The sequence below is a fragment of the Pseudophryne corroboree genome, unplaced genomic scaffold, assembly GCF_028390025.1.
Source record: "Pseudophryne corroboree isolate aPseCor3 unplaced genomic scaffold, aPseCor3.hap2 scaffold_509, whole genome shotgun sequence".
Taxonomy (NCBI): Eukaryota; Metazoa; Chordata; class Amphibia; order Anura; family Myobatrachidae; genus Pseudophryne; species Pseudophryne corroboree.
Genome location: NW_026970114.1, coordinates 127,598 through 142,927, shown reverse-complemented (window position 1 = coordinate 142,927; position 15,330 = coordinate 127,598). Strand labels below are relative to the sequence as shown.

General features: G+C 34.6%; 3 non-coding genes across 3 annotated transcripts; all 3 read left to right on the top strand.

Annotated features, from left to right (window-relative positions):
• Positions 1-4,511: 4,511 nt before the first annotated feature.
• Positions 4,512-4,585, top strand: TRNAN-AUU (transfer RNA asparagine (anticodon AUU)). The gene has a single exon. It is a non-coding gene; the product is annotated as a tRNA-Asn (tRNA).
• Positions 4,586-12,694: 8,109 nt separating this feature from the next.
• On the top strand, positions 12,695-12,768 carry TRNAN-AUU (transfer RNA asparagine (anticodon AUU)). The gene has a single exon. It is a non-coding gene; the product is annotated as a tRNA-Asn (tRNA).
• Positions 12,769-15,035: 2,267 nt separating this feature from the next.
• Positions 15,036-15,109, top strand: TRNAN-AUU (transfer RNA asparagine (anticodon AUU)). The gene has a single exon. It is a non-coding gene; the product is annotated as a tRNA-Asn (tRNA).
• The last annotated feature ends 221 nt before the right edge of the window (positions 15,110-15,330 follow it).

The window sequence follows — 15,330 nt, the reverse complement described above, 5'->3', positions numbered from 1 at the left end:
CTGATGTAATCAGAGTTAGATTTGATTCAGTGATTTTATAAAAACATCTAGGAAGCACAATTTAGCAGTGGGTTGCAGAGAAAAAGAAATATGCTGGCAAAAAAATCAAATTGCGTGATTAAACAGCTCTTCATTTTCTGGCTTTATTTTTATGCTAACAAATTTGTTCTCTGAAAAGTGTCCACAAAGCCAAGTCTCTGATTAACACCTTTGTAGGGATGGTTTTTCACCTATTACTAAATTAAACTTGCTTCATTGGAAAGGCAGCAAGATGTATCCTCATTTCAATGTCTACTGAAATAATACAGGTTGACACCAGGAAACATTAACGCCACTGCATCCTTGCTGCTTTCTCATGTGGAAGTCTGTTTAATGTGAAAACAAGGTGATATCTAATTAGCACACAGGTAAGGAATTAAGAAAATCTTTATTTAAGGGTGAAGATGTTTCTCACAAAATTGTTGACCCAATGCATCATTGAAATTCAAGCTGGAAAGATGATTTTAATATATCACTTGTACATTTTGTATTGCTCTTCTGGTGACAATGTAGTTTGTTTTTGTCAATTACCATTTTAATAATAGGGTAAAGAAAATGAAGTGGATTTTTGAAAGAAAACAATACTGTCAATATACTATTAAAACAAATTAAAATGGTAAAAGTTATTGTACTTTAAGTAAAAATAAAAGAGCCAAAATATCAATCCCAGTTTTGGATTACTTTAATTAACAAAAAAAATGCATATAGCAGAGGATAGTTTCAATCTGCCTACCTCTGGGTTATGGGCCCAGCATGCTTCCATTGCAGTATTCTGCTGCACATGTAAGTGCAAGAGATCCTGAAGCACTCACTCATCATGGGAAAGTACCAATGTGTTTCTTCGTTGGTTGATGGAAGAAACATCTTACAAAAACTCTCCAGATTATTGACTTTTTAAAGTTTTTCTAGGAAACGTTTTAGATGAATGCTTATTAGCCTTTGTCAGTATGGACTTTTGCAAAGTGTCTCTGTGGCGCAATCGGTTAGTGTGTTTGGCTATTAACCAAAAGGTTGGTGGTTCAATCTCACCCAGGGATGTAATTAACCTTGTGATCAAATTTTGGTGATATTTAAGTAGACAAGTCAAAATTTCAAACCTCCTCTTATGGTGTAGGGTACCTGGCCTTCTCTGATGTAATCAGAGTTAGATTTGATTCAGTGATTTTATAAAAAACAGCTAGGAAGCACAATTTAGCAGTGGGTTGCAGAGAAAAAAAATATGCTGGCAGAAAAATCCAATCGAGTGATTAAACAGCTCTTCATTTTCTGGCTTTATTTTTATGCTAACAAATTTGTTCTCTGAAAAGTGTCCACAAAGCCAAGTCTCTGATTAACACCTTTGTAAGGATGGTTTTTCACCTATTACTAAATTAAACTTGCTTCATTGGAAAGGCAGCAAGATGCATCCTCATTTCAATGTCTACTGAAATAATACAAGTTGACACCAGGAAACATTAACGCCACTGCATCCTTGCTGCTTTCTCATGTGGAAGTCTGTTTAATGTGAAAACAAGGTGATATCTAATTAGCACACAGGTAAGGAATTAAGAAAATCTTTATTTAAGGGTGAAGATGTTTCTCACAAAATTGTTGACCCAATGCAACATTGAAATTCAAGCTGGAAAGATGATTTTAATATATCACTTGTACATTTTGTATTGCTCTTCTGGTGACAATGTAGTTTGTTTTTGTCAATTACCATTTTAATAATAGGGTAAAGAAAATGAAGTGGATTTTTGAAAGAAAACAATACTGTCAATATACTATTAAAACAAATTAAAATGGTAAAAGTTATTGTACTTTAAGTAAAAATAAAAGAGACAAAATATCAATCCCAGTTTTGGATTACTTTAATTAACAAAAAAAAAATGCATATAGCAGAGGATAGTTTCAATCTGCCTACCTCTCGGTTATGAGCCCAGCATGCTTCCATTGCAGTACTCTGCTGCACATGTAAGTTCAAGAGATCCTGAAGCACTCACTCATCATGGGAAAGTACCAATGTGTTTCTTCGTTGGTTGATGGAAGAAACATCTTACAAAAACTCTCCAGATTATTGACTTTTTTAAGTTTTTCTAGGAAACGTTTTAGATGAATGCTTATTAGCCTTTGTCAGTATGGACTTTTGCAAAGTGTCTCTGTGGCGCAATCAGTTAGTATGTACGGCTATTAACCAAAAGGTTGGTGGTTCAATCCCACCCAGGGACCTAATTGACCTTGTTATCAGATTTTGGTGATCTTTAAGTAGACAAGTCAAAATTTCAAACCCCCTGTTATGGTGTAGGGTACCTGGCCTTCTCTGATGTAATCAGAGTTAGATTTGATTCAGTGATTTTATAAAAACAGCTAGGAAGCACAATTTAGCAGTGGGTTGCAGAGAAAAAAAATATGCTGGCAGAAAAATCCAATTGAGTGATTAAACAGCTCTTTATTTTCTGGCTTTATTTTTATGCTAACAAATTTGTTCTCTGAAAAGTGTCCACAAAGCCAAGTCTCTGATTAACACCTTTGTAAGGATGGTTTTTCACCTATTACTAAATTAAACTTGCTTCATTGGAAAGGCAGCAAGATGCATCCTCATTTCAATGTCTACTGAAATAATACAGGTTGACACCAGGAAACATTAACGCCACTGCATCCTTGCTGCTTTCTCATGTGGAAGTCTGTTAAATGTGAAAACAAGGTGATATCTAATTAGCACACAGGTAAGGAATTAAGAAAATCTTTATTTAAGGGTGAAGATGTTTCTCACAAAATCGTTGCCCCAATGCATCATTGAAATTCAAGCTGGAAAGATGATTTTAATATATCACTTGTACATTTTGTATTGCTCTTCTGGTGACAATGTAGTTTGTTTTTGTCAATTACCATTTTAATAATAGGGTAAAGAAAATTAAGTGGATTTTTGAAAGAAAACAATACTGTCAATATACTATTAAAACAAATTAAAATGGTAAAAGTTATTGTACTTTAAGTAAAAATAAAAGAGCCAAAATATCAATCCCAGTTTTGGATTACTTTAATTAACAAACAAAAAAATGCATATAGCAGAGGATAGTTTCAATCTGCCTACCTCTGGGTTATGGGCCCAGCATGCTTCCATTGCTGTACTCTGCTGCACATGTAAGTGCAAGAGATCCTGAAGCACTCACTCATCATGGGAAAGTACCAATGTGTTTCTTCGTTGGTTGATAGAAGAAACATCTTACAAAAACTCTCCAGATTATTGATTTTTTTAAGTTTTTCTAGGAAACGTTTTAGATGAATGCTTATTAGCATTTGTCAGTATGTGCTTTTGCAAAGTGTCTCTGTGGCGCAATCAGTTAGTGTGTACGGCTATTAACCAAAAGGTTGGTGGTTCAATCCCACCCAGGGACGTAATTGACCTTGTTATCAGATTTTGGTGATCTTTAAGTAGACAAGTTAAATTTCATACCCCCTGTTATGGTGCAGGGTACCTGGCCTTCTCTGATGTAATCAGAGTTAGATTTGATTCAGTGATTTTATAAAAACATCTAGGAAGCACAATTTAGCAGTGGGTTGCAGAGAAAAAGAAATATGCTGGCAAAAAAATCAAATTGCGTGATTAAACAGCTCTTCATTTTCTGGCTTTATTTTTATGCTAACAAATTTGTTCTCTGAAAAGTGTCCACAAAGCCAAGTCTCTGATTAACACCTTTGTAGGGATGGTTTTTCACCTATTACTAAATTAAACTTGCTTCATTGGAAAGGCAGCAAGATGTATCCTCATTTCAATGTCTACTGAAATAATACAGGTTGACACCAGGAAACATTAACGCCACTGCATCCTTGCTGCTTTCTCATGTGGAAGTCTGTTTAATGTGAAAACAAGGTGATATCTAATTAGCACACAGGTAAGATATTAAGAAAATCTTTATTTAAGGGTGAAGATGTTTCTCACAAAATTGTTGACCCAATGCATCATTGAAATTCAAGCTGGAAAGATGATTTTAATATATCACTTGTACATTTTGTATTGCTCTTCTGGTGACAATGTAGTTTGTTTTTGTCAATTACCATTTTAATAATAGGGTAAAGAAAATGAAGTGGATTTTTGAAAGAAAACAATACTGTCAATATACTATTAACACAAATTAAAATGGTAAAAGTTATTGTACTTTAAGTAAAAATAAAAGAGACAAAATATCAATCCCAGTTTTGGATTACTTTAATTAACAAAAAAAAATGCATATAGCAGAGGATAGTTTCAATCTGCCTACCTCTGGGTTATGAGCCCAGCATGCTTCCATTGCAGTACTCTCCTGCACATGTAAGTGCAAGAGATCATGAAGCACTCACTCATCATGGGAAAGTACCAATGTGTTTCTTCGTTGGTTGATGGAAGAAACATCTTACAAAAACTCTCCAGATTATTGACTTTTTAAAGTTTTTCTAGGAAACGTTTTAGATGAATGCTTATTAGCCTTTGTCAGTATGGACTTTTGCAAAGTGTCTCTGTGGCGCAATCGGTTAGTGTGTTTGGCTATTAACCAAAAGGTTGGTGGTTCAATCCCACCCAGGGACGTAATTAACCTTGTGATCAGATTTTGGTGATATTTAAGTAGACAAGTCAAAATTTCAAACCTCCTCTTATGGTGTAGGGTACATGGCCTTCTCTGATGTAATCAGAGTTAGATTTGATTCAGTGATTTTATAAAAAACAGCTAGGAAGCACAATTTAGCAGTGGGTTGCAGAGAAAAAAAATATGCTGGCAGAAAAATCCAATCGAGTGATTAAACAGCTCTTCATTTTCTGGCTTTATTTTTATGCTAACAAATTTGTTCTCTGAAAAGTGTCCACAAAGCCAAGTCTCTGATTAACACCTTTGTAAGGATGGTTTATCACCTATTACTAAATTAAACTTGCTTCATTGGAAAGGCAGCAAGATGCATCCTCATTTCAATGTCTACTGAAATAATACAAGATGACACCAGGAAACATTAACGCCACTGCATCCTTGCTGCTTTCTCATGTGGAAGTCTGTTTAATGTGAAAACAAGGTGATATCTAATTAGCACACAGGTAAGGAATTAAGAAAATCTTTATTTAAGGGTGAAGATGTTTCTCACAAAATTGTTGACCCAATGCAACATTGAAATTCAAGCTGGAAAGATGATTTTAATATATCACTTGTACATTTTGTATTGCTCTTCTGGTGACAATGTAGTTTGTTTTTGTCAATTACCATTTTAATAATAGGGTAAAGAAAATGAAGTGGATTTTTGAAAGAAAACAATACTGTCAATATACTATTAAAACAAATTAAAATGGTAAAAGTTATTGTACTTTAAGTAAAAATAAAAGAGACAAAATATCAATCCCAGTTTTGGATTACTTTAATTAACAAAAAAAAAATGCATATAGCAGAGGATAGTTTCAATCTGCCTACCTCTCGGTTATGGGCCCAGCATGCTTCCATTGCAGTACTCTGCTGCACATGTTAGTTCAAGAGATCCTGAAGCACTCACTCATCATGGGAAAGTACCAATGTGTTTCTTCGTTGGTTGATGGAAGAAACATCTTACAAAAACTCTCCAGATTATTGACTTTTTAAAGTTTTTCTAGGAAACGTTTTAGATGAATGCTTATTAGCCTTTGTCAGTATGGACTTTTTGCAAAGTGTCTCTGTGGCGCAATCAGTTAGTGTGTACGGCTATTAACCAAAAGGTTGGTGGTTCAATCCCACCCAGGGACCTAATTGACCTTGTTATCAGATTTTGGTGATCTTTAAGTAGACAAGTCAAAATTTCAAACCCCCTGTTATGGTGTAGGGTACCTGGCCTTCTCTGATGTAATCAGAGTTAGATTTGATTCAGTGATTTTATAAAAACAGCTAGGAAGCACAATTTAGCAGTGGGTTGCAGAGAAAAAAAATATGCTGGCAGAAAAATCCAATTGAGTGATTAAACAGCTCTTTATTTTCTGGCTTTATTTTTATGCTAACAAATTTGTTCTCTGAAAAGTGTCCACAAAGCCAAGTCTCTGATTAACACCTTTGTAAGGATGGTTTTTCACCTATTACTAAATTAAACTTGCTTCATTGGAAAGGCAGCAAGATGCATCCTCATTTCAATGTCTACTGAAATAATACAGGTTGACACCAGGAAACATTAACGCCACTGCATCCTTGCTGCTTTCTCATGTGGAAGTCTGTTTAATGTGAAAACAAGGTGATATCTAATTAGCACACAGGTAAGGAATTAAGAAAATCTTTATTTAAGGGTGAAGATGTTTCTCACAAAATCGTTGCCCCAATGCATCATTGAAATTCAAGCTGGAAAGATGATTTTAATATATCACTTGTACATTTTGTATTGCTCTTCTGGTGACAATGTAGTTTGTTTTTGTCAATTACCATTTTAATAATAGGGTAAAGAAAATTAAGTGGATTTTTGAAAGAAAACAATACTGTCAATATACTATTAAAACAAATTAAAATGGTAAAAGTTATTGTACTTTAAGTAAAAATAAAAGAGCCAAAATATCAATCCCAGTTTTGGATTACTTTAATTAACAAACAAAAAAATGCATATAGCAGAGGATAGTTTCAATCTGCCTACCTCTGGGTTATGGGCCCAGCATGCTTCCATTACAGTACTCTGCTGCACATGTAAGTGCAAGAGATCCTGAAGCACTCACTCATCATGGGAAAGTACCAATGTGTTTCTTCATTGGTTGATGGAAGAAACATCTTACAAAAACTCTCCAGATTATTGACTTTTTAAAGTTTTTCTAGGAAACGTTTTAGATGAATGCTTATTAGCCTTTGTCAGTATGGACTTTTGCAAAGTGTTTCTGTGGCGCAATCAGTTAGTATGTACGGCTATTAACCATAAGGTTGGTGGTTCAATCCCACCCAGGGACCTAATTGACCTTGTTATCAGATTTTGGTGATCTTTAAGTAGACAAGTCAAAATTTCAAACCCCCTGTTATGGTGTAGGGTACCTGGCCTTCTCTGATGTAATCAGAGTTAGATTTGATTCAGTGATTTTATAAAAACAGCTAGGAAGCACAATTTAGCAGTGGGTTGCAGAGAAAAAAAATATGCTGGCAGAAAAATCCAATTGAGTGATTAAACAGCTCTTCATTTTCTGGCTTTATTTTTATGCTAACAAATTTGTTCTCTGAAAAGTGTCCACAAAGCCAAGTCTCTGATTAACACCTTTGTAAGGATGGTTTTTCACCTATTACTAAATTAAACTTGCTTCATTGGAAAGGCAGCAAGATGCATCCTCATTTCAATGTCTACTGAAATAATACAAGTTGACACCAGGAAACATTAACGCCACTGCATCCTTGCTGCTTTCTCATGTGGAAGTCTGTTTAATATGAAAACAAGGTGATATCTAATTAGCACACAGGTAAGGAATTAAGAAAATCTTTATTTAAGGGTGAAGATGTTTCTCACAAAATCGTTGCCCCAATGCATCATTGAAATTCAAGCTGGAAATATGATTTTAATATATCACTTGTACATTTTGTATTGCTCTTCTGGTGACAATGTAGTTTGTTTTTGTCAATTACCATTTTAATAATAGGGTAAAGAAAATGAATTGGATTTTTGAAAGAAAACAATACTGTCAATATACTATTAAAACAAATTAAAATGGTAAAAGTTATTGTACTTTAAGTAAAAATAAAAGAGACAAAATATCAATCCCAGTTTTGGATTACTTTAATTAACAAAAAAAATGCATATAGCAGAGGATAGTTTCAATCTGCCTACCTCTGGGTTATGGGCCCAGCATGCTTCCATTGCAGTACTCTGCTGCACATGTAAGTGCAAGAGATCCTGAAGCACTCACTCATCATGGGAAAGTACCAATGTGTTTCTTCGTTGGTTGATGGAAGAAACATCTTACAAAAACTCTCCAGATTATTGACTTTTTAAAGTTTTTCTAGGAAACGTTTTAGATGAATGCTTATTAGCCTTTGTCAGTATGGACTTTTGCAAAGTGTCTCTGTGGCGCAATCAGTTAGTATGTACGGCTATTAACCATAAGGCTGGTGGTTCAATCCCATCCAGGGACCTAATTGACCTTGTTATCAGATTTTGGTGATCTTTAAGTAGACAAGTCAAAATTTCAAACACCCTGTTATGGTGTAGGGTACCTGGCCTTCTCTGATGTAATCAGAGTTAGATTTGATTCAGTGATTTTATAAAAACAGCTAGGAAGCACAATTTAGCAGTGGGTTGCAGAGAAAAAAAATATGCTGGCAGAAAAATCCAATTGAGTGATTAAACAGCTCTTCATTTTCTGGCTTTATTTTTATGCTAACAAATTTGTTCTCTGAAAAGTGTCCACAAAGCCAAGTCTCTGATTAACACCTTTGTAAGGATGGTTTTTCACCTATTACTAAATTAAACTTGCTTCATTGGAAAGGCAGCAAGATGCATCCTCATTTCAATGTCTACTAAAATAATACAAGTTGACACCAGGAAACATTAACGCCACTGCATCCTTGCTGCTTTCTCATGTGGAAGTCTGTTTTATATGAAAACAAGGTGATATCTAATTAGCACACAGGTAAGGAATTAAGAAAATCTTTATTTAAGGGTGAAGATGTTTCTCACAAAATCGTTGCCCCAATGCATCATTGAAATTCAAGCTGGAAATATGATTTTAATATATCACTTGTACATTTTGTATTGCTCTTCTGGTGACAATGTAGTTTGTTTTTGTCAATTACCATTTTAATAATAGGGTAAAGAAAATGAAGTGGATTTTTGAAAGAAAACAATACTGTCAATATACTATTAAAACAAATTAAAATGGTAAAAGTTATTGTACTTTAAGTAAAAATAAAAGAGCCAAAATATCAATCCCAGTTTTGGATTACTTTAATTAACAAACAAAAAAATGCATATAGCAGAGGATAGTTTCAACCTGCCTACCTCTGGGTTATGGGCCCAGCATGCTTCCATTGCTGTACTCTGCTGCACATGTAAGTGCAAGAGATCCTGAAGCACTCACTCATCATGGGAAAGTACCAATGTGTTTCTTCGTTGGTTGATAGAAGAAACATCTTACAAGAACTCTCCAGATTATTGACTTTTTTAAGTTTTTCTAGGAAACGTTTTAGATGAATGCTTATTAGCATTTGTCAGTATGTACTTTTGCAAAGTGTCTCTGTGGCGCAATCAGTTAGTGTGTACGGCTATTAACCAAAAGGTTGGTGGTTCAATCCCACCCAGGGACGTAATTGACCTTGTTATCAGATTTTGGTGATCTTTAAGTAGACAAGTCAAATTTCATACCCCCTGTTATGGTGTAGGGTACCTGGCCTTCTCTGATGTAATCAGAGTTAGATTTGATTCAGTGATTTTATAAAAACATCTAGGAAGCACAATTTAGCAGTGGGTTGCAGAGAAAAAGAAATATGCTGGCAAAAAAATCAAATTGCGTGATTAAACAGCTCTTCATTTTCTGGCTTTATTTTTATGCTAACAAATTTGTTCTCTGAAAAGTGTCCACAAAGCCAAGTCTCTGATTAACACCTTTGTAGGGATGGTTTTTCACCTATTACTAAATTAAACTTGCTTCATTGGAAAGGCAGCAAGATGTATCCTCATTTCAATGTCTACTGAAATAATACAGGTTGACACCAGGAAACATTAACGCCACTGCATCCTTGCTGCTTTCTCATGTGGAAGTCTGTTTAATGTGAAAACAAGGTGATATCTAATTAGCACACAGGTAAGGAATTAAGAAAATCTTTATTTAAGGGTGAAGATGTTTCTCACAAAATTGTTGACCCAATGCATCATTGAAATTCAAGCTGGAAAGATGATTTTAATATATCACTTGTACATTTTGTATTGCTCTTCTGGTGACAATGTAGTTTGTTTTTGTCAATTACCATTTTAATAATAGGGTAAAGAAAATGAAGTGGATTTTTGAAAGAAAACAATACTGTCAATATACTATTAAAACAAATTAAAATGGTAAAAGTTATTGTACTTTAAGTAAAAATAAAAGAGACAAAATATCAATCCCAGTTTTGGATTACTTTAATTAACAAAAAAAATGCATATAGCAGAGGATAGTTTCAATCTGCCTACCTCTGGGTTATGGGCCCAGCATGCTTCCATTGCAGTATTCTGCTGCACATGTAAGTGCAAGAGATCCTGAAGCACTCACTCATCATGGGAAAGTACCAATGTGTTTCTTCGTTGGTTGATGGAAGAAACATCTTACAAAAACTCTCCAGATTATTGACTTTTTAAAGTTTTTCTAGGAAACGTTTTAGATGAATGCTTATTAGCCTTTGTCAGTATGGACTTTTGCAAAGTGTCTCTGTGGCGCAATCGGTTAGTGTGTTTGGCTATTAACCAAAAGGTTGGTGGTTCAATCTCACCCAGGGATGTAATTAACCTTGTGATCAAATTTTGGTGATATTTAAGTAGACAAGTCAAAATTTCAAACCTCCTCTTATGGTGTAGGGTACCTGGCCTTCTCTGATGTAATCAGAGTTAGATTTGATTCAGTGATTTTATAAAAAACAGCTAGGAAGCACAATTTAGCAGTGGGTTGCAGAGAAAAAAAATATGCTGGCAGAAAAATCCAATCGAGTGATTAAACAGCTCTTCATTTTCTGGCTTTATTTTTATGCTAACAAATTTGTTCTCTGAAAAGTGTCCACAAAGCCAAGTCTCTGATTAACACCTTTGTAAGGATGGTTTTTCACCTATTACTAAATTAAACTTGCTTCATTGGAAAGGCAGCAAGATGCATCCTCATTTCAATGTCTACTGAAATAATACAAGTTGACACCAGGAAACATTAACGCCACTGCATCCTTGCTGCTTTCTCATGTGGAAGTCTGTTTAATGTGAAAACAAGGTGATATCTAATTAGCACACAGGTAAGGAATTAAGAAAATCTTTATTTAAGGGTGAAGATGTTTCTCACAAAATTGTTGACCCAATGCAACATTGAAATTCAAGCTGGAAAGATGATTTTAATATATCACTTGTACATTTTGTATTGCTCTTCTGGTGACAATGTAGTTTGTTTTTGTCAATTACCATTTTAATAATAGGGTAAAGAAAATGAAGTGTATTTTTGAAAGAAAACAATACTGTCAATATACTATTAAAACAAATTAAAATGGTAAAAGTTATTGTACTTTAAGTAAAAAATAAAAGAGACAAAATATCAATCCCAGTTTTGGATTACTTTAATTAACAAAAAAAAAATGCATATAGCAGAGGATAGTTTCAATCTGCCTACCTCTCGGTTACGAGCCCAGCATGCTTCCATTGCAGTACTCTGCTGCACATGTAAGTTCAAGAGATCCTGAAGCACTCACTCATCATGGGAAAGTACCAATGTGTTTCTTCGTTGGTTGATGGAAGAAACATCTTACAAAAACTCTCCAGATTATTGACTTTTTAAAGTTTTTCTAGGAAACGTTTTAGATGAATGCTTATTAGCCTTTGTCAGTATGGACTTTTGCAAAGTGTCTCTGTGGCGCAATCAGTTAGTATGTACGGCTATTAACGAAAAGGTTGGTGGTTCAATCCCACCCAGGGACCTAATTGACCTTGTTATCAGATTTTGGTGATCTTTAAGTAGACAAGTCAAAATTTCAAACCCCCTGTTATGGTGTAGGGTACCTGGCCTTCTCTGATGTAATCAGAGTTAGATTTGATTCAGTGATTTTATAAAAACAGCTAGGAAGCACAATTTAGCAGTGGGTTGCAGAGAAAAAAAATATGCTGGCAGAAAAATCCAATTGAGTGATTAAACAGCTCTTTATTTTCTGGCTTTATTTTTATGCTAACAAATTTGTTCTCTGAAAAGTGTCCACAAAGCCAAGTCTCTGATTAACACCTTTGTAAGGATGGTTTTTCACCTATTACTAAATTAAACTTGCTTCATTGGAAAGGCAGCAAGATGCATCCTCATTTCAATGTCTACTGAAATAATACAGGTTGACACCAGGAAACATTAACGCCACTGCATCCTTGCTGCTTTCTCATGTGGAAGTCTGTTAAATGTGAAAACAAGGTGATATCTAATTAGCACACAGGTAAGGAATCAAGAAAATCTTTATTTAAGGGTGAAGATGTTTCTCACAAAATCGTTGCCCCAATGCATCATTGAAATTCAAGCTGGAAAGATGATTTTAATATATCACTTGTACATTTTGTATTGCTCTTCTGGTGACAATGTAGTTTGTTTTTGTCAATTACCATTTTAATAATAGGGTAAAGAAAATGAAGTGGATTTTTGAAAGAAAACAATACTGTCAATATACTATTAACACAAATTAAAATGGTAAAAGTTATTGTACTTTAAGTAAAAATAAAAGAGACAAAATATCAATCCCAGTTTTGGATTACTTTAATTAACAAAAAAAATGCATATAGCAGAGGATAGTTTCAATCTGCCTACCTCTGGGTTATGAGCCCAGCATGCTTCCATTGCAGTACTCTCCTGCACATGTAAGTGCAAGAGATCATGAAGCACTCACTCATCATGGGAAAGTACCAATGTGTTTCTTCGTTGGTTGATGGAAGAAACATCTTACAAAAACTCTCCAGATTATTGACTTTTTAAAGTTTTTCTAGGAAACGTTTTAGATGAATGCTTATTAGCCTTTGTCAGTATGGACTTTTGCAAAGTGTCTCTGTGGCGCAATCGGTTAGTGTGTTTGGCTATTAACCAAAAGGTTGGTGGTTCAATCCCACCCAGGGACGTAATTAACCTTGTGATCAGATTTTGGTGATATTTAAGTAGACAAGTCAAAATTTCAAACCTCCTCTTATGGTGTAGGGTACATGGCCTTCTCTGATGTAATCAGAGTTAGATTTGATTCAGTGATTTTATAAAAAACAGCTAGGAAGCACAATTTAGCAGTGGGTTGCAGAGAAAAAAAATATGCTGGCAGAAAAATCCAATCGAGTGATTAAACAGCTCTTCATTTTCTGGCTTTATTTTTATGCTAACAAATTTGTTCTCTGAAAAGTGTCCACAAAGCCAAGTCTCTGATTAACACCTTTGTAAGGATGGTTTATCACCTATTACTAAATTAAACTTGCTTCATTGGAAAGGCAGCAAGATGCATCCTCATTTCAATGTCTACTGAAATAATACAAGTTGACACCAGGAAACATTAACGCCACTGCATCCTTGCTGCTTTCTCATGTGGAAGTCTGTTTAATGTGAAAACAAGGTGATATCTAATTAGCACACAGGTAAGGAATTAAGAAAATCTTTATTTAAGGGAGAAGATGTTTCTCACAAAATTGTTGACCCAATGCAACATTGAAATTCAAGCTGGAAAGATGATTTTAATATATCACTTGTACATTTTGTATTGCTCTTCTGGTGACAATGTAGTTTGTTTTTGTCAATTACCATTTTAATAATAGGGTAAAGAAAATGAAGTGGATTTTTGAAAGAAAACAATACTGTCAATACACTATTAAAACAAATTAAAATGGTAAAAGTTATTGTACTTTAAGTAAAAATAAAAGAGACAAAATATCAATCCCAGTTTTGGATTACTTTAATTAACAAAAAAAAAATGCATATAGCAGAGGATAGTTTCAATCTGCCTACCTCTCGGTTATGAGCCCAGCATGCTTCCATTGCAGTACTCTGCTGCACATGTAAGTTCAAGAGATCCTGAAGCACTCACTCATCATGGGAAAGTACCAATGTGTTTCTTCGTTGGTTGATGGAAGAAACATCTTACAAAAACTCTCCAGATTATTGACTTTTTAAAGTTTTTCTAGGAAACGTTTTAGATGAATGCTTATTAGCCTTTGTCAGTATGGACTTTTTGCAAAGTGTCTCTGTGGCGCAATCAGTTAGTGTGTACGGCTATTAACCAAAAGGTTGGTGGTTCAATCCCACCTAGGGACCTAATTGACCTTGTTATCAGATTTTGGTGATCTTTAAGTAGACAAGTCATAATTTCAAACCCCCTGTTATGGTGTAGGGTACCTGGCCTTCTCTGATGTAATCAGAGTTAGATTTGATTCAGTGATTTTATAAAAACAGCTAGGAAGCACAATTTAGCAGTGGGTTGCAGAGAAAAAAAATATGCTGGCAGAAAAATCCAATTGAGTGATTAAACAGCTCTTTATTTTCTGGCTTTATTTTTATGCTAACAAATTTGTTCTCTGAAAAGTGTCCACAAAGCCAAGTCTCTGATTAACACCTTTGTAAGGATGGTTTTTCACCTATTACTAAATTAAACTTGCTTCATTGGAAAGGCAGCAAGATGCATCCTCATTTCAATGTCTACTGAAATAATACAGGTTGACACCAGGAAACATTAACGCCACTGCATCCTTGCTGCTTTCTCATGTGGAAGTCTGTTTAATGTGAAAACAAGGTGATATCTAATTAGCACACAGGTAAGGAATTAAGAAAATCTTTATTTAAGGGTGAAGATGTTTCTCACAAAATTGTTGACCCAATGCATCATTGAAATTCAAGCTGGAAAGATGATTTTAATATATCACTTGTACATTTTGTATTGCTCTTCTGGTGACAATGTAGTTTGTTTTTGTCAATTACCATTTTAATAATAGGGTAAAGAAAATGAAGTGGATTTTTGAAAGAAAACAATACTGTCAATATACTATTAAAACAAATTAAAATGGTAAAAGTTATTGTACTTTAAGTAAAAATAAAAGAGACAAAATATCAATCCCAGTTTTGGATTACTTTAATTAACAAACAAAAAAATGCATATAGCAGAGGATAGTTTCAATCTGCCTACCTCTGGGTTATGGGCCCAGCATGCTTCCATTGCTGTACTCTGCTGCACATGTAAGTGCAAGAGATCATGAAGCACTCACTCATCATGGGAAAGTACCAATGTGTTTCTTCGTTGGTTGATGGAAGAAACATCTTACAAAAACTCTCCAGATTATTGACTTTTTAAAGTTTTTCTAGGAAACGTTTTAGATGAATGCTTATTAGCCTTTGTCAGTATGGACTTTTGCAAAGTGTCTCTGTGGCGCAATCGGTTAGTGTGTTTGGCTATTAACCAAAAGGTTGGTGGTTCAATCCCACCCAGGGACGTAATTAACCTTGTGATCAGATTTTGGTGATATTTAAGTAGACAAGTCAAAATTTCAAACCTCCTCTTATGGTGTAGGGTACATGGCCTTCTCTGATGTAATCAGAGTTAGATTTGATTCAGTGATTTTATAAAAAACAGCTAGGAAGCACAATTTAGCAGTGGGTTGCAGAGAAAAAAAATATGCTGGCAGAAAAATCCAATCGAGTGATTAAACAGCTCT